The following is a 19885-nucleotide window of genomic DNA, read 5'->3' on the forward strand; positions in this document are numbered from 1 at the left end:
TGAAATTAAAAGACGCTTACTCCTTGGAAGGAAAGTTATGACCAACCTAGATAGCATATTCAAAAGCAGAGACATTACTTTGCCAACAAAGGTTCATCTAGTCAAGGCTATGGTTTTTCCTGTGGTCATGTATGGATGTGAGAGTTGGACTGTGAAGAAGGCTGAGCGCCGAAGAATTGATGCTTTTGAACTGTGGTGTTGGAGAAGACTCTTGAGAGTCCCTTGGATTGCAAGGAGATCCAACCAGTCCATTCTGAAGGAGATCAGCCCTGGGATTGCTTTGGAAGGAATGATGCTAAAGCTGAAACTCCAGTACTTTGGCCACCTCATGCGAAGAGTTGACTCATTGGAAAAGACTCTGTTGCTGGGAGGGATTGGGGGCAAGAGGAGAAGGGGACGACAGAGGATGAGATGGCTGGATGGCATCACTGACTCGATGGACATGAGTCTGGGTGAACTCTGGGAGTTGGTGATGGACAGGGAGGCCTGGCGTGCTGCGATTCATGGGGTTGCAAAGAGTCGGACACGACTGAGCAACTGATCTCATCTGACCTGCATTCATTTTCAAAAATAAACACATTTCAGTAGACTATGGACTTGGGGGAAATGGTGTGGCTAAATCTTATTCTGGAATCATTAGGGTGCTGGATTAGCTGCTTCCAGGCCCCAAGTATGGCCTTTGCTTGCCTTCCCTTGCCCCCTCCCCCATGGCCATCCCTCCTCCCCAAATACAAAAAATAGGAGTACTGCTGTAATAGCTGCTGCACTATGCATGCCTTTTCCTCTCCATTTAGCCCTATATTCACAGGGCCAGACTAGGTAAACTGAGCTCCCTCTAGAAAGAAATCCATGTTGAGCATCAGACCAGAACCTCTAGAAACAAAGGTCCAAGTTATTTGTACATGGGATATCGGTAGCAAGCACTATATGGGGGCTTGCTTTCTACGTGCCAGGCACTGTCCTAAGGGCTTTACAAACACTAACTCATTTAATCCTGACAGCATCCCTATTTTTTATCCCTATTTAACAGATGAGCTAACTGAGACACAGAGAAGTTAGATGACTTGCCCAAATGTAAGGGGAAGAGATACATGGAACTGAACTATCAAAGCTTTAATAATCTTCATAGATGATTCATTTCTCCAGCTTTATCGGAGTGTGATGTGTGAAAGTGTTAGTTGCTCAGTCGTGTCTGACTCTTTGCGAACCCATGGACTGTAGCCCGCCAGGCTCCTCTGTCTATGGAATCTCCAGGCAAGAATACTGGAGTGGGTTGCCAATCCCTTCTCCAGGGGATCTTCTCCACCCAGGAACCAAACCCAAGCCTCTAGCATTGCTGGCAGATTCTTTACCACCTGAACCACCAGGGTGTAACTGGCAAATAAAACTGTATATATTTAAAGTGCATAATACTTTACAGATGATTCTGACCTGAAAATAGGATTGGAAGCCAATTATAAAAAATATTTGAGCTGTACATTTATTACATGAACCTACATTCAGTTCTACCAGTATTACAGACTTAATTGATTTTTTTTTTTTTTAGTTCTACAAAATCATACAGATGGGAAAAAAAAGCCCATTTGAGATTTCACAAAAATCTTAACTTTAGTAACAATTTTGCTCCTCGATTAAAAATAACAATGTCTGTGATGAGTTTCTTATGTTTGGTGTTCCGATAAGTCCCCATGCTACTCCATGAGTTGCCTGAAGCAGAATATCTGGAAGGGGTTAGGACTGAAGTTGCTGTGGGCATTCTTGCAGCCAATGCCAATCAATAGCACTACTCCAGGTACCATAATAGATGTCCTAGGGTACTGTACCATGTATACATGTGTATATCCAGAAGATTCTAATTTATGCCCTGAGAGTAAAATTCCTAATTTCTGCAATTTCCTACTTCTTAACTCCAAAAATGAACAATAATTGTGTCACCGTTAATCAGTGGTTAATCTTTCAAAACCAACTCAACAACATATAGCTTCAGATGTTACTAAGTAATGATGGCTTTCTCTCTATTTTCTAAACCAAATTGTCAGAAATGATACATAACTAGTAGAGCTTCTAATAGCTCACAATGCCTAATTACAGATGTTATGAGTTTAAGGAATATTATAGATATTTTAGAAGGAAATTTGGAATATTTTACTTTTCAAAGATGCATTTTTCTCTAACAAGTATTCAGGGTAAAATAATCACAGACTGATTTTTAAAATGTGCATAATTTATCAAACAACATTTTCATACAACCTCAAAACAAGCCACAAGCAAGTCTAACATGGTCATCTCTTTACATCTACTACTAAAGAAACACAGCTCAGAAGAAGATAAATATAAAATTGCAATGGAAACTGTGGTCGAACAGCATAATTAGCAAAAGTCGATATGCCCCACCAGTAAGCCGTCCATAAATTAGTAAATGGTCGCAAAGTCCTGTTTCTATGTGAAGTGTAATAAATAAAGTAGATAACTGTGACATATTAATCAAAGAGAAGTGTGAGTGTGAGTGACATCAGCAGCATAGTGGAACAGGAGGCCCCCCTCTCGCATCCCTACTGAGGAACAATAATTTGGTAACCATCCAGAGACAAAAATGCCTCTGTGGATGTACAGGATACAGGTAGGAGACTGTGAAATGCTGGCGAATCCCAAGACCAAGGAAGGTCATTTTGAGAAAGCAGATCTGGGCCCAGGTGGTAGACTCAACTGTGTTCTGACCACAGACCACTCTGGACTCCACAATAACCTTGTTCACACGCAACGTCCACCAAGGCACCCAGGAGGAGTCATATCCACCTGTGCCTTCCGAAATCAGTGCCAACTGTGGTCCTAAAGTGGTACATGACCCTGCCCCCATGCCTCAGAGCTGTCAGTCCTAACTGCCCAGGAACCCAGAGGGACACATCCCCAGTCCAGCCCATTTCTGCCCCAGAAGTAAGTTCATTGACTTTGGATCTTGCTGACTTTGGATCTTGGAGCAACTCTGTAACCTGACTTCACTACTCAAAGCCTTGGTCCAGAAGCAATCTGGCCACTCAGGGACCTGGAGAGAGCCATGCTCATGGATGCCTCCAAGGCAGCCCACCACTGAAGTGGCCCCATGACACAGTATAAGCCCCTCTCAGCTGCAGCCCAGGAGCAGACCAGACTACCCAGAAACCTGATGGGAGATTCAGAGATCTGTGCCTCTGAATGTAGGCCTTCTGACCACTGTCAGGTGTAGATTCTGAAGTGACTCTGTGACTTGGTTCTAGCCCTTCCCAGCTGCAGCCTGGAGCCAATCTTGCCCAACTAAGGGCCTGTCCAGTGAACGACCAGGAACCTTCCCATAGACCCACAGGGAGGCACATCCAGCCACGCAGCACACACGGATGAAGACAGATGCCTCAAATGTTAATTTCTTCAAAAACTTTAGTTTCCTAGAAACTATAATTCTCCACCAAGCTTCGCACTGAGAAGCCTAAACAGGCTCCATTCACTTATCTTTCTCACCACCATCTTATCCAGATGGATACCAAATCTAAGTCATGTCTCAGAAGTGACTTGAAAAATCTATTCTTTTTTGACCTTTGCTGCCACTGCTTTTCGATTCAAACCTGCACCAAGTCTCCCAGAACTGCTGAATCATCACCTGATTTTTTTCCTCTTACATTTCCCAAGTTGCTTCCAGAGAAAACTTCATTTATTTTATGAATTTAGAAAATAAAGCTGATCACTGCACTCTCAAATTGTTTTTAAGCTTTTGGTTTCTACCTCAAAACTCTTGTTTCCGTTGGTTATTGAAGAAAGCTTCCAATCTTTTGGTTTAGCAAACAAAGCTGTTCACGATTCAGCCCACTGGATTTTTCAAACCATCTCTTTCACACTTGAAATACACTGCTAACTTTTCAGATTTAGCCACCATAAACCAAGAAATTTTAAAGGTGAATTTATTATGACAGTGTGAGGTAGGATGAATTAAAAAATGACAGGGTTAAAAGAAAAAGGTCTTCAACCTGGTCCCAGTTTCACTATTAATTAACTATGACCTTGTGTAAAACTCTTAGCTTAATTTCTAAAATGATGGAGGAAAGGGGACCAGATCCATTTGTAAGTTTTATAACTAAACAGATACCTACATTGCTTATGTGTAATCGTCCCTTGGGGTTTTATATTTGTCTTCTTTTTCCTTAAGTATTATTTACACTTATATCAACTTACACCTAAGTGTAAATATAAAATATTTTGTGCACAAAGGCAATACTCAGTAAAGTCATTCAATTAAAACTGGAAAATGTAAGTACGTTTGCAAAATCACATCCCACACTTTGTGAAAATGGTATTAACACTCTAAGTTACAAAAACACCTGACATATGCTTTATTCATTCATTAATTCATCTATTTATTCATCATGTATTTACTAGGCAATTGACTATTATGTCTCAAGAACTATTCTAAGTGTTATATACGGTGATAAAACAGACATTGCTCCTGCCACTATAGAGTTTATAATGTAGTTATGGTGACAATTAATGGAAATTTTTAAAATATTGAAGTACAGAGTGTGACAAAAACTATAAAGACTCAATGAGAGTTCTGTGAGAGATTTACAGGGTGAAGCTGAGGGGTTAGTTCAGATTAGCTGGAGCTTAGACATAATAAATTACCACATGGAGCCACCTTGCCACTGAGACCACCTTGTAAGAGGTAGTTCTTTGCGGGTGGTCCAGGTGGACTCCAGGGCCATGATTTTAGCCCGCTTACAGAACGCAATGGAGAGACAGGCGGCTGAATGCTGCCTTGTCACTATCCCTCACCCACACCCTCCTCCACATCACACTTATAGTTTCCCTGACTCTAGACACTCTCCTATGACCCTCTGCCAGATCATCAGTCTTCATCATTCCAAGGCTTCGAGTGCTCCACCATTCTGCTTCTCTTCAGAAACACTGCAGACCGCTGATCCAGAGTCCTGTATTCCAGGCAGGGGCCACTGAGCTCTTTCTGTTGGGATTCCAGACATATCAAAAGACAAATGTCACTGACTTTTTAGATTCTGAAAAGAATAGACTGCAGAGTCAGATCTTCAGATGGCTGTAATATCTATCTGTTAGCTTATGAAGAAAAGTACATAAGATAAACGAAAACACATTTTTGAAACTGTATAGTGCTATGTAACTGCCTTTTTCCTCATTCTCAAGTAGTCTCAGTAGCTTCTTCCTTCCCTTCCTTCCTTCCCTCTCCCTCTCTTTTTCATCTCCCATCTTCCTTCCCTTTCTCTCCTTCCCCCTCCATCTCTCTATCTCCCTTCCTTCCTTCTTTCCATTCTTTCCTCCCTCAATAATTCAGATGTATCAGACACTTTGGTGGTACATGAAGTACAAAGACAAATAAAAATGGTGACAAGCATAGACTCTAGAATCAAACTGAATCTGAAACATATGGCTCCCAGCACACTGTCAGCGCTCAAAAACATTCAGGATTTACAACAGTGGATTTACAACAAAATTTGAAGCAATTAGCTTTATTTAAGAATATTGTGGACATCTTCACAGAAAATAGATCCTTTGGATGGGTTTTGAGAGACAAAAAGGAGCAGAAATAACCTGCAAGTAGTGATATTGTGTTCTTGAATTAATAAATTAATAAGTGGGAAGAAGTATTCACTCATTCATTCATACACTTAATGATACTACTCTGTGGGGACTCAGCTGAGCCTTGAAGATATAAAAGTGAATATGAAGTTATTAAGGGTGTATCAATAACATTCTACAAACTGTAATGACATATTTATAATACTGATAGGTGTGTGTGTGTGTGTGTGTGTGTGTCTGCATGCTCAGTGTGTCCAACTCTTTGCAACCCCATGGACTGTAGCCCACAAGGCTCCTCTGTCCAAGGGATTTCCCAGGCAATAATACAGGAGTGGGTTTCCATTTCCTTTTCCAGGGGATCTTCCTGACCCAGGAATAGAACCTGCGTCTCCTGCATCGAGGTGGATCCTTTACCACTCAGCCACCTGGGAAGCCCCACATATACTTATCTTTTAGATATATATACTATCTAGATGTGTGGGATGTACTTTAACATAACCCAGACTTTGAGGTGACTACGTGGGCATGAGGGTGTGTAGAAGAAAGAAGATTGGACATGAATTGATAAGCTGGATAATTCGTACATGGGAATCCTCCAAACTAATTTTCTATGTTTTTATATGTTTTAAACTTTCCTCAATAATAACACATGTCTTCTCCTTGGAAGATTTTTGTATTTATTTTTTCTTCCAGTTTTATTGAGATATAATTGACATAAAGCACTGTATAAGTGCACAATATAATGATTTGAATTACATACATGTTGAAATGATTATTACAATAAATTTAGTGAACATCCATCATCTCATACATATATAAAATCAAAGAAATAGAAAACAAACTTTTTCTTGGGATAAGGACTCAGGATTTACTCTCAACAGCTTTCATATATAACATACAGCAGTGTTAATTATACTGATTTTGTTGTATATTACATCCCAGGTATTCATCATCTCACAACTGAACGTTTTTACCTTTTGAATTGCCTTCAATAACAACTTTTATAAAGTGAATATGGGACAGTCAGTCCTCCTTCTACAGTCAAATGTATGACACAGACACTGGACACCAATACTTCAATGTTACGTTTGTAAAGTGAAGTGGAAGTGAAAGTCGCTCAGTCATGTCTGATTCTTTGTGACCCCATGGACTGTACAGTAAATGGAATTCTCCAGGCCAGAATACTGGAGTGGGTAGCCTTTCCCTTCTCCAGGGGAATCTTCCCAACCCAGGGATCAAACCCAAGTCTCCCACATTGCAAGCGGATTCTTTACCAGCTGAGCCACAAAGGAGGCCGCTCTTTGCATAAAACCATTTTTAAATAAATGGGGGATGAGAACCTCACAATTAATAAAGGATGTTGAGTTCTGGAGGACTCTATACGAGTGCTTTTCTTATTCCTCACGTTAGCGGTTCCCCCGATAGAGAGTTTGGTATGCTTCCTTTTTCAGTGTGAAAGAAATGGGAGGAGCAGGTGGGGATCCTGTAATAAAACACTAGGCAGTTGCCTCATTCTGGTAATTATACAGCACTTCCATCGAAGCTTCTGGAACTCTAAAGTTCTTTCAAGAGATACATAATCTATCACTTTTCTGTAGAGGGATTCAAAATTAGAGACCCCAAAGTGAATTTTTCAGTATGTTGCCTCTACATAATCAAATAGCTAATGTTCCATAACCTCAGTGCTGTTTTCTCACAGCCTTCATAATTTTACCTGCCTCCTGAATGTTTTCATTTAATGCCTCTCTCCAGATGTCTTAATCTGCATTTAATTCCTGCTTGAGCCTACTTTACCCTTCTGCTCAGATTTTCTGAATTCTTAAGACTCATTCATATAGTTCCTCTATTCCTATAGTTGCTTGCCAAGCCACCACGTTTAATATCATTAAAATTTTCATTGCTATATTACTATCTCTCTTTTCCAGACCATTAAACAGAGGCAAATATGTGGGAGGCAAATATAAATAGTATTCCATTAATTAACCAACTAAAATAATCAACTTTTTGATGTTAAAAGGCATAAATATCTCTCTGGCTGATGATATAAACATTTATCTGCATCTATTCATGTATTTACGTTTTCTAGCCCAACTCTTTTCAAAAGATAGAAGGGTTAGGGTATACTTACCATATAGTTTATTAAGATACATAAAAGGCAGGATCAAGGCGATTAAAAGAAGAAATAGCACGTACTAACAGGGGCCAATTTAGCTGCTTTGATGATTAAGCACAACATTTGAGCTGCATATTGATGTTTAACAATCTTTTATCATTGGTTAACAAAAGAACATTAATTTTTACATGTGAAAAGACTGAGATTTTTTACCTCTGCTGTTTGCTACACTAGTATCCTAATTAAAAACTGATGCCAATTTAATTGTTGGAGTCTGAAATATTTACATAAATATTCTTTTATTTTGTAATTTTAAATTCAATTGAGGTAAAATATATATTGAATCACTTCTTGGTTTCAGACTGAAAATGATAAAAGGGGAAATGCTGTACATATATCATTCTATTCATAAAATACAATCAATATGATGAGTTTATAATAAAAAGGTATATAAAATATTTATGGGAACCCAGATTAAAGGAGATATTCATTCTTCCTTATGCATGTAACTATGAGGAAGGCAAGTAAGGAGCCATTCTGGACATTGCTTCCCTAGCAGATAAAACAAGATTCCAGAGAGAGGGGCCTGTGCAGACATTCATCCATCCCTCACTGAGAATCCAGTCATGAAACAGCAGAGACAATCCATCCCCCATGCAAATCCTTACTCACCAAAACTATAATAGAATGGTTGGTGTTTTATCCACTAAGTTATCTCAGTGGAGGGAGGGAGAATTGTTATGCAACAAAGTGTAACCAAGACACTGATCAAGTTCAGGTCGCCCTTCTTTTTCTCCAAGATCTTTCCAACCACTCCCCCTGTCCTTTGGTGGTTTCTGTCCTACTCTCTATAAGACAGAGAAGAATCTTTATAAACCTTCTCTGATTACATAACTACCTTGGTTAACAGCCTTCAGGGGGTCCCCACTGCTTTCAAAATGAACTTGCACACTTGGCATAACTCTGAATCATTTCATGGATTGTTCACAGCCTCACCTTGCTCACGTCCCATACCTCATCTTTGTGCATCTCCCTCAATGGTCAGTCATTTCTGCCAAACATGCCACAGACTCTCAACCTGAGAACACTCTCTTGCCTCTGCCTGGAATGTTCTTCTCCACTACCTCAAATTCCCCACCTTCCCTTTACTCTGGTTGTGCCTGTGTGTGTTAGTCACTCAGTTGTGTCCGACTCTGCAACCCCATGGTCTGTCCATGGAATTCTCTAGGCAAGAATGCTGGGGTGGGTTACCATTCCCTTCTCCAAGGTATCTTCCCAACCTAGGAATCGAACCCTGCACTGCAGGCAGATTCTTTACCATTTGAGCTATCATTTCAGACTCCAGTATAAATATCTTTTTCTCCAAATACTGCTTCTCCAGAAGTAACACCTGTATACCTATGTTGTAAAGTCCTTAAAGTCCCCAGGTACCTTGAATGTTCCTGAAATACCATCATCAATGAATTTAATCTTCAACTTGTTCCCATCCCCTGGGTGAGACTAAATGCTGCTAGCAGCTAACACCCATAAGAGCAAGTGTGCTTCAACCATTATGTCAATTTCTCTTGGTAAAAACCTTATAGAAATCTAAAGGACCTATTTCCAACCATGATTAAGAGTTTCCTATTTTTGGAAGATACTACTTAACAATATTCCCATTTAAGTGGCAATCCTATATAATGCATTACACACTATAAATTGGGGATAAGCCAGCTAATTCTGACTTGTCATGCAGAAAAGATGTACAAAATCTGTGCTGGATAAAGAAACTTTGGATCCCTGAGATAGTTTTTCCATTTAAAGCTACCAGTGCTGCCTCTTTATGTGAAGATGGTAGCCCAGAATTTCTCCTCAAACCTACAACTGCACATCACTGAGGGAGAAAAAATGGAGGCAGTGGGAACCCATGACAGGAAAGGGTGATGCTTGAAGCAGAAGATATTGCAAGTCATAGGACTTTTATCAGTTCTATGTAACAGACCTGAATAAAGAATCCACATGTCAATGCAGGAGACACAAGAGACATAGGTTCAATCCCTGGGTTGGGAAGATCCTCTGGAATAGGAAACAGCAACCCACTCCAATATTCTCACCTGGGAAATCACATGGACAGAGGAACCTGGCGGGCTGCAGTCCATGGGGTCGCAAAGAGTAGGACACTACTGAATGAGTACATACATACATGAAACAGACCTGAAGAAACTTACCATGGCCTGTCTGGCCTAGGGAGACGTTAGGAAATGACCTTGGACAGAATCAGGGAGAATCTCTGAGAAAGAGCATCAGGTCATGATTTGTTTGACCCAGATATGTTCTCTATGGGGTTCCTATTGACAGAATCTCCACCTGCAACCCTCCCCACAACAATGTCTAACTACTCTGATTTGTGAGGTTAATTCTATACTTTTGTGATGATACTAAAACCTCAGTGAATAAAGCTGCCCAGCTGTCAAGGACAGTCATTATTTTCTGAATCTGATGACAAAGCTTACTTACATATAGCTCTTTCTCTGGGTCCCTGAATGTTTCCTTTTGGCCCAGATCTATAGTTTTGTTCTTCTCTACACACCACCAACATTCCCTCCTGGACAATGTTCCCAATCTCTCCTTAACCTTTCTCCCCCAGATAACACTTTGATAACTTTACATGAGGTCCTGAAGCTCTCAAGGGAGTCTTGAACTCCACTCTGGAAGATTGGTCTCATGGTTTCTTGTCATAATGCATTTTAAAACAAAATTACTTGCTGTGACACCACATGAGGCAAAAGAAGAAAATGCATCATAAATAAAGAATCAGACTACTGGGAAACTTGCTATGCCAATGTAAATGAGGAGTATCCAATGAGAACAAATTTCTACAGGTTGCATTCAATTGTTTCAGAATTTCTGAAAAACAAATTCATTTTTCTTATTACTATACTTCTTTGCAGTTGATAGGTCCTCAGCAGGCAGAGAAACTATATACAAAAACATCTCTCTGCAATCATGTAGAAATCTGAATCATAAAATAAAGTCATGATTTCTAGTCTACTGTGTTATAGCAATCAACAGTAGCTAAATTTTTTTTAACTTGCAAATATATCAACTGATGTACTGATAAATAGAACCAGAATCGTTTTAAATGATGGTAGACGTGGACTTTCCAGTTGCTTTCACTATAGAAATAGTTACATTTAATACATTTTCATGAATCTCTGGCTTTACATTACATGCATATTCAGTAACGATAAATATTGTTCATCTACCATAAGTAAGGGCTTCCCTGATGTCTCCGCTGGTGAAGAATCCACCTGCTATGCGGGAGACCTGGGTTCGATCCCTGGGTTGGGCAGATCCCCTGGAGAAGGGAATGGCCACCCACTCCAGTATCCTGGCCTGGAGAATTCCCTGGCCTGTATAGTCCGTGGGGTTGCAAAGAGTCAGACATGACTGAGCGACTTTCACTACTACTACTACTACCACCACCATAAGTAAATATATCAAATCCTTTGAAGATTCTGGAGACCTATTAGACATGATCCCTACTTCAGTGCCTTTAGTTCTTGATCAATCAAACTGTAAAAGACATCTCAGGAGTGAAAGAAGAAAACCGTAAGATTACTGTTCACGGAGAATCAGATTATTAATACGTATCTGATGGGCATGCCTGCAGAAGAAAATAATTTGAGATTCATACCTCTAAACGTAAGTTGAATAACTATAATTTCTGCCATTCTACAAATATGTGTTGATTATTTATGGTGTACTTGGTACAGAGTAAATATTAAGATGAAGAGAACCAAAACTAAGAGATTAACAGGTGGGGCCATGAGGAAGACTCCCTGAGAAGGCATTTATTTACACTGAGACTTAAGAGATGAGGAGGTGGGAGACAGGAAGACAGAGACCAGTACAGTTTGGAGAGGCGCATCAGGGGAAACTTAACAGAGTTTCCTCAATGTCAAGTTGTTTTTGGTCCCTAACATGCACCATGTGTTTTCACCTCAATGCCTGACATAAACTTTCCCTTCCTTTCATCCCTTTTATTCACCCTTTTATTCTATGTTCAAATGCCCCTTCCTCCAGGAAGCCCTCTTCACTTCAGGCTGAGTTTCAGTGCCACTCCTTTCTCCCTGTGAGTATCTCTATAATTCCGCATGGCCTATTAGATCGTCTCCTCTAACCATCTGTAAGTCAGGTAAGAGTAGGAACAGTGTTTGGAGTGGATTTGGGGCTCAGCAGAGCTCAATGACTGTGGCAGACATCCCAGCTGCTCCCCAATATCCATCGTTAATTCATTCACCAGCTCTGCGCTAGACAACCTCCTGTTTTACCTTACAAATCAAATTCTGTTTTGTTCCAAACAGCAATTTCTGCCTTAAACTTCTCACTTTAAATTAAAAAAAAAAAGAAGAAGAAAATGAACTAACTTTCTAGTCCCTCTTGTAGCTAGATGACAGCACGCTGACAATAACATTCATAGAAGATTGCTAGCAATTTGAGAGAAGTTTTGCTTTCCTGATATTTGTGACACCCTTTCTTTTTTAGGACTTTCTTCCTTTATCCTAGAATAATCCATGAGGCTGGATTATAAGAGGGAGAGCCATACACTCAAGATGAAGGAGGAGAAACCCAGTAGTTGGAGCCCTTGGTTATACCTTGGATCAGCCACACAAGCCTGATCTTTCCTACTTGAGAAAAATAAACTCCAGCATTTGTAGTTGAACTTCTGTTATATGCAGATGAATGCAACCTTTCCTGATAAACTAATAGCAAACAGACCATGGGCAGGCTGCCGGTGTCACATCCTGGTTCTACAGTTTAGCCAAACACAGGCTTCTCTGGTGGTTAAGACTCCATCTGGCAATATAGGGTACACATTTGATCCCTGGCCAGGGAACTAAGATCACATACGTTTGAAGCAACTAAGACTGCGAGCTGCAACTAGAGAGTTTGGATGCTGCAACAAAAGATCCCACGTGCTGCAACTAAGAGCCAAAGCAGTCAAATAAATAAATATTTGAAAAAAACTAGTCTAATAACATTTGACAAGCTATTTACTTCTTCAAGCTTCAGTTTCCTCACCTGTAAAGTAACGGTGGTAACAATAACTAGCTCAAAACATAGATGTAAGAACTGTATAAGATGATGAAGTCAAGTTTTTAGCACATTGTCTGTCAAATAATACTTAACAAAGTTAGCTATTATTATTATTACTATTAAATATATGCTTGTTAAAAGATTAAACAAATAAGCAAATTTCCCTCTCAGACTGTCTAATGAAGTTATCACATTAGAGAAAGAAATTAAAGAAATATATAACTATACAGGATACAAATCAACAGATGCTTAAATGAGTGCTCGAATTTTTTTCCCAGCACTTTTTAAATAAACTTTTTATTTAGAACAGTTTTAGGTTTTTACAGAAAAAATGCAAAGGTTGCAGAGAGATGTCCTATGTATTCCAAACCCAGTTTCTCCTGTTATTAACCTCTTACATTAGTGTGATCCTTTTGTCACAATTAATGAACCGATATTGATATGTTATTAACTAAAGTCTATACTTTATTCAGATTTCCTTAGTTTGTACCTAATGTCCTTTTAGCATCCCAGGATCCCATCTATGATAAAACATTATGTTTTGTCTTGTCTGTGGCTCTGTAGGCTCCTTGTGGCTACGACAGTTTTTCAGATGATCCTTATTTTTGATGACCTTGACAGTTTTGAGGATTACTGACTAGTCAGGTATCTGTAAAATGTCTTTTAGTTGGGATTTTTCCGATGTATTTCTCATGATTAGACTAGGGTGATGTGTTTTTTAGAAGGGAACCACAGAGGTAACATGCTATTTTCCTCACATCACATCAAGGGTTTCATACCATCAACATGACTTATCACTGTGGCTGTTGACCTTGATCACCTGTCCGAGGTGGTGACTTTGAGTATAGAGTGCATAATTTGCACTTAAACTCTTTCTTTTCTAGTTTTCCTCTTGAGCTATTTCATCCCTTTCTGTATGCAGAACTTTCCTAATGGATCTCCAGTGACAAAGATCTTAAATATGATAGAGTGGTATATTCACTGGTACACTCTTCATTCACTTTTCTTACTTTGCACCTAAAGTATTTCAAATTTGATTGCCTGAGAGCCACTGCTAAGTGGTAGATATGGTGTGGGAGAGACTGTACTTGTCTAACTTTCACCATTAAGAACACTATAAAACTAGGGCAAGCTAAAGGTTTCTTTCTTCTAAAGACAACTTTCTCATGAAGTCAGATCAAGATTTAAATATTTATCAACCTCTCCCACTCAGAATTTCAAATTTGGGTTCAGCTTCATCATGAGTCATGAAAAGTTGTAACTTTTGGGGCTAGCATTCAGATACTGTGGCATCTTAAGCTATTCTACCACTAGATGCTAAAATTAAAAAAAAAAAAAAATAGGTCATTGTTTCTGACTGAGCACTAGTTGGAAGACCCAGAAGGAAAATTTGACAAGAATTAATGTCTTTTCCAAGGATCTTGTAGCAGCTAGAGAGACAGCTGACTCATCAGAGATATCAGAACACAGACATCTCAGTATTAAAGCTTCCTCCTAAAGCCCTATGCACCAAAGGCCTTTTATGGATAAGGATTGAGCCAAAGAAGAGTATTTATTACTTGATGTCTAGGTTATAATCATTTCAGTGACTTTCATAAAGAATGAAACTAAGAAAATATGGTATCAATAGTCATCTCTTCCCATCTGCAAACTTTTCCATTGATTCTCTGCTATCTGCCAGGTGACACGAAGATTCACTAATATTATAAAGGCCCAAAGACAGATGGGAAAGTAGTGAAAGCGTCATGTCCAACTCTTTGCGACCCTATGGACTACAGCCCACCTGGCTCCTCTGACCATGGGATTCTCCAGGTAAGAATACTGGAGTGGGTAGCCGTTCCCTTCTCCAGGGGATCTTCCCGACCCAGGGATCAAACCCAGGTCTCCTGCATTGTAGGCAGATTCTTTACCATCTGAGCCACCAGTGAAGCCCAAGGAAACTAAAACACATGCCTGACCTCCTGTGCTCTGACCTACACATAGCGTGCTTTTTCTATACCAGAACAGAGCTTTAAGGTGACCTCCCTGGTAACTGAGGTTACGATTTGGAGACTCCAACCTCAACTTAATCTATAAAAGAACCTAGTGGCTCATTTTCAAAAGTGGTTCAATCTTATTATTGTCATCAACATAACAAAGGCAAGTAAAATGTAAGGGGAAATTAATACTGGTAGTTAGGAAGTTTCAACATTCATCATTCTTAGGCCTGATGGATCAGATGGTAAAGAATCTGCCTGCAATGCAGGACAGGGGTTCTATCCCTGGGTCAGGAAGATCTCCTGGGGAAAGGAATGGCCAGCCATTCCAGTATTCTTGCCTGGAGAATTCCATGGACAGAGGAGCCTGGTAGGCTGCAGTCAAGGGGGTCACAAAGAGTCGGACACAACTAAGTGACTAACACTTTCACTTTCATTCTTAGGTCAAGGGGAAGAATTGTTTTTAGGTTATGCCTCACGGGAAAAGCTTTTGTCTTCCCAACACAAAGCCTATAAACTCTTTCTGTCATGGACACACAATTTACATTTACACACAGGCATACCACATTCACACATATACCCATGTATATGTGCACACACACACACACACACACACATATCTGCAGTTCACAAGAGAAGATGCACCATACTCCATTTATATAATAAGAACATGAGCTAGTTTTCAGAATACATTAGAAACATGAAAACCTGCTTTTAGAATATACTTATAAAAGAGTCCATGGAAAATCTGAACTTTGAACAAATGCAATGATAGGTCCTAAGAATCTTCTACAATATTTATTAAAATCTTGCCCAGGGAAACAACTGCTGCAGATATACCTCATGGGGGGGATGAATTATAGGGAAGACAGAAAAGCAGACAAGGAAAGGCTAACCACAGTGATGGTGAAAAAAAGACAATACAGAGCAAAGCAGGGATACTTTTTCCCTTTGTCAGTCCTGCTTAATGGTCTCACCAATTCCCTTTTGAGAAGTTATTAGGAGTTATGACATGATCTACACTGAATATGTTTTACAAATTATTGCATGGGCTTTATAAGATTAAGAATAAATAAAGTCCTATTGAAGATAGATTCAGAGGTCAGGCAAATCCAGTCAGTCATTTCCATCAAGATTCTAGTGGTTGAAAAAGATATGATGCTATTATGGTAAATATCAATAGTATGTTAAAATTACTTATATATCAGAGTAATCTGGATATTACTAGCCCATCTTCCTGGTCACAAAGATAACTGGACATAACTGAGTAATTTAATAAAAATGGCAGCAACCTTTAGTGTTATGAATTTATTCCCTGTAGATTATAGCAGACCAAGTGAGGAAATGGAATAAAATTTGCATGATCAGTTTCACTAGTAGGAGATCTGGCTTTTACAGCCCTTCAGTTGTATGGAATGGTGAGGGAGAAAAGATAGACACAGTTTTCACTTGTCAAGTCAACTCCCATAAACCCAGGTGAGTTTCTCTACCCCAGGCAGAGCAGACAGGAGAGGGCATTGCAGCACCATGGAATTTTTTTTTTTTTTTTTTTTAATTTAGATGCACTGAGCTATCACCAATTGCAAATTTGAGAGGTCTGTGGTTTAACTCCAGCCATAACAAAAATATGAAACTCTATATGCTACAGAATTAATTTAGTGAAAGCAGAAGTGATTCAAAAGCTAGAGTCAAGACATCTTTTCTTAAAGGATTTAAGATTACAGTCAACAGAACTTGGGTGACTGAAATTTGATTTGGCGGTATACAAACTCCATCTTTTCTGTGTATTTGGTACCAGTGCTCACTCTGCCTCTGAAAGATGAAGGTATAGTTTCTGCCTCGGGCAATTTGAAACCATAATTATTTCATTTTATTCTTCTTGGGGTAAGAGTCACAGGCAAGGAGGACAAGAGCGAAATATCCAGAGACAGGTGGTTTCAGTGGTGTGGTTTCAACAATGAATATTCCAGAGATCTTATGGCAGATCCTATTATTGTGATACGTCCTGCTCAATGCAAAGTTTGGAAAGTCCATATATGCACCGAAAATATTGGCTAGGAAACTCAGCGAAGTTTCCTCAACCTCTCTGACCCTTCACTGAGCAGTTTAATCAAGTGTATCAGAATGGACAGCTGTAGTTCCCTTCTCACTCTGAAAATAAGGAGCCCAAGAGTCTGTGAGTTTCTCTAACAGATGAGACACCTCCTTCATTGACGGATATGCCCTTCCAGCTGCTTTTAACAATATGAAATAGATTGGACCGGCAGCTTTTGAGGAATAATAGCCCCTCTTAACATTAGGAAAGGTACACAATTTGGAAGCTCACAGTGTTTCATTTCAGTGTTTGGCACTGCTCTTCACCTGGTCATCCAAGAAATGTAAACAGGACACTGCTTCACACTCCTGAGAGCAAGTAATGTTCACCTATTTGCATGACACTCACTGAGTAGCCTAATTAATTACCTGTGGGTGGCAGAGTACATGCAGTCATATTAGTCAGCTAAGTATGCATTGCTTGTATTGACGCATTCTCTGAAAATGTGATTTTTTTTTGGAGGTGGAGGTTAAGGTGGCTTTCTGTTTAATGTTTGGATGTTTTGTATTTATGTTTTATTTGGCCGATAAAATTTCAAACTTGCTACAAGCAAAAGTAAACAAAATGTGGTACCCAAAGAACAATGTAAATCATAATCATGGACTAATTGTCACAGATTTCTGAAAGGCAAATGATACTATTAGGTTAGAATTTTCCAAAGGCAGTGTCAGGATCCATGTTCATCATTCAGACTTCTGAAATCATCAGTGGTTCTTGCATGATACCTGCCAAGGGATATTCTTTGTTCTTTATAAATCTTTTAGACAGGTTTCCTAAAGGCTGTGTATGATATGAGAATATTTATTATGGGGTTTCAGCTTATGAACTGTCATTATAATACCCAGTTTCTCTTACTACCTTATATTTACTTCTAATTTCATCTCAAAGATTACTGGATAAATATTTTTATACTCACCTCCAAAGAGATTTTTTAGTATCAGATTTCATAGAAAGAGAACCCATTAAACCTTTAGGGCACAGATGCACAAAGAAACAAGCAAAAGACCATCAAACCTTCCCCCATCCCGAGATCACTGCTACTAATTTTATAAGAGTATGCATGCTTCAGACACCAGGAGCCTCATGGAAGAAAAGGCTTCATAGAATGCCGCCCTGATTCTGATAAATTAGACAAAAAGAGAGAGACCACAGCTGTATTTGCATCAGTGACTCTGGTGAGAATTATAAAAACTTAAAAAAATCTTCCCATGGCACATGCATTTCTGACTTTTTAGAAAGGTTAGAGCTATATGAGATCTGGAATCAAAACCTGATGTGACCTACATAAAAGAAACGCTGATTCCCTAATTAAACCAAGCTGTGGCTGCAGGCTCTGTAAAGAGCTGCCAAAAAATCATCCAATCAATTTTTCGACTATCCTCCAGGAATGTGGCGCGGAGGGCGAGGGCGGAGAGGCGAAAAGAGACTGTGAGGGTGCGGAGGCCGGGGAACCTCCTTCTTACACACGCTCTGTGCCGAGGTACCGCTTTTCCAGCACAGAAGCCTAGGACGGAAAGGATCACGTGGAGGTGGGGGCTGGGAAACAAGGGGACCCGCAGGGGTGGAGGAGAAAAACAGACTAAATGTTTTAACAGCTGCCCCTTTTTTCTTCACTTATTTTGCCCAGGGATCTGATTTCCTTCTGAAGGGGTGGGCTTTCCAGGGGCCCCTGGCTCTGCTCAGCAGGGGTTGTTTACTCTTGAGAAGCAGAGCTCTTTCCCTGTTTATAAAAGTGCTTGTTTTTTGAGGAGAGGGAAGGGGTGGTGAGAAGAAAATGGAATATTTAAGAGCTCATATGGAAGCAAAACTAGTCAAAGAAAGTGCAGTTCATCTGAATTTTAAGTAGACACTGGCAACAAATGAAGAAAAAAAAAAAATCTCACATTCTTCCTCTCGAATTTTTGACAGGAAAATTGTTCTCCAGGAAAGATGGACTGTCGTTCCCATGTAACTTCCTCTTTCATTTTGGTTCCTCGATGATGCAGAAGACATGTTAATTGAGAAGGATTAGGAAAATAATTCAGCTGCTAAAATTGGAGGCAAATAACTTGCAGAGAAGCAATAAAACAAATGGCAAAGGTGCTTCCTGTGAGCCAAACACCCAAGGCTGCCAATACCGGATAAAGGGCAAATTCTACATGAAAAGAGCAGTTATTTATTTTCTTTGCAAAATCTTCTTGAATCTAGCATTTTGGTCTTGCCATAGAGTACTTTACCACACAAAACATTTCATGATAGATGCTGTCTCTCCCTGACTTACTTCATAACGACCATCTCATTGAAACACTGGACGAGCCTCAGTTAACACGTACATTGGTTTATTCCACGAGACACATAAATTCTCCTTTTGAGGAAGTGGAGCCACCAAATGTAAACCGTAATTGCAGCCAAGTCTCAATTATTCGAGCAAATGTTGGAAGGCCAGCCGAAAGTTACTGCAAACGGCACACCCTTGTCAGACTTTATTTCAGCTTGTATTCACGACCTGCACCACCCTGGCTCACCCTCTCCAGCCCCAGGCCGGGCTTCTGCATTCTGTTTCCTGTTCACACTTTGTCTTTCTCCACTGAAGGCTCACCTCACCTCCTCCCATGCATTGGAGAAGGAAATGGCAACCCACTCCAGTGTTCTTGCCTGGAGAATCCCAGGGATGGGGGAGCCTGGTGGGCTGTCGTCTGTGGGGTCACACAGAGTCGGACATGACTGAAGTGACTTAGCAGCAGCAGCACCTCCTCCAGAGTTTCTAAGCTTCTCTCCAGTCTGAGCATTTCTACGCCAGGCTCACTTTTGCAAAGAAGGTATCTCTCCATCACCATCCTTCCACTGCCATCTCTAAAACCTTACATAGTTTTTATTTTGCGGGGCACACACTTAAACTTTGTTTCTTTCTCTCTTCAATTGTACCAGATTTGGTTTCCTGGATCCTATTTCCCCAGTCAATTACAAACACCTTGTGGAAAAGAACAATAGCTGACATTTTTCTCTGAGAAGTTGAAAGATTCTTTAGCAAGGTGCTAAATTTTCCAGTTTCCCCAAACAATCCCAATT

Source organism: Bos taurus, chromosome 5, assembly GCF_002263795.3.
Source record: "Bos taurus isolate L1 Dominette 01449 registration number 42190680 breed Hereford chromosome 5, ARS-UCD2.0, whole genome shotgun sequence".
NCBI classification, from domain to species: Eukaryota; Metazoa; Chordata; class Mammalia; order Artiodactyla; family Bovidae; genus Bos; species Bos taurus.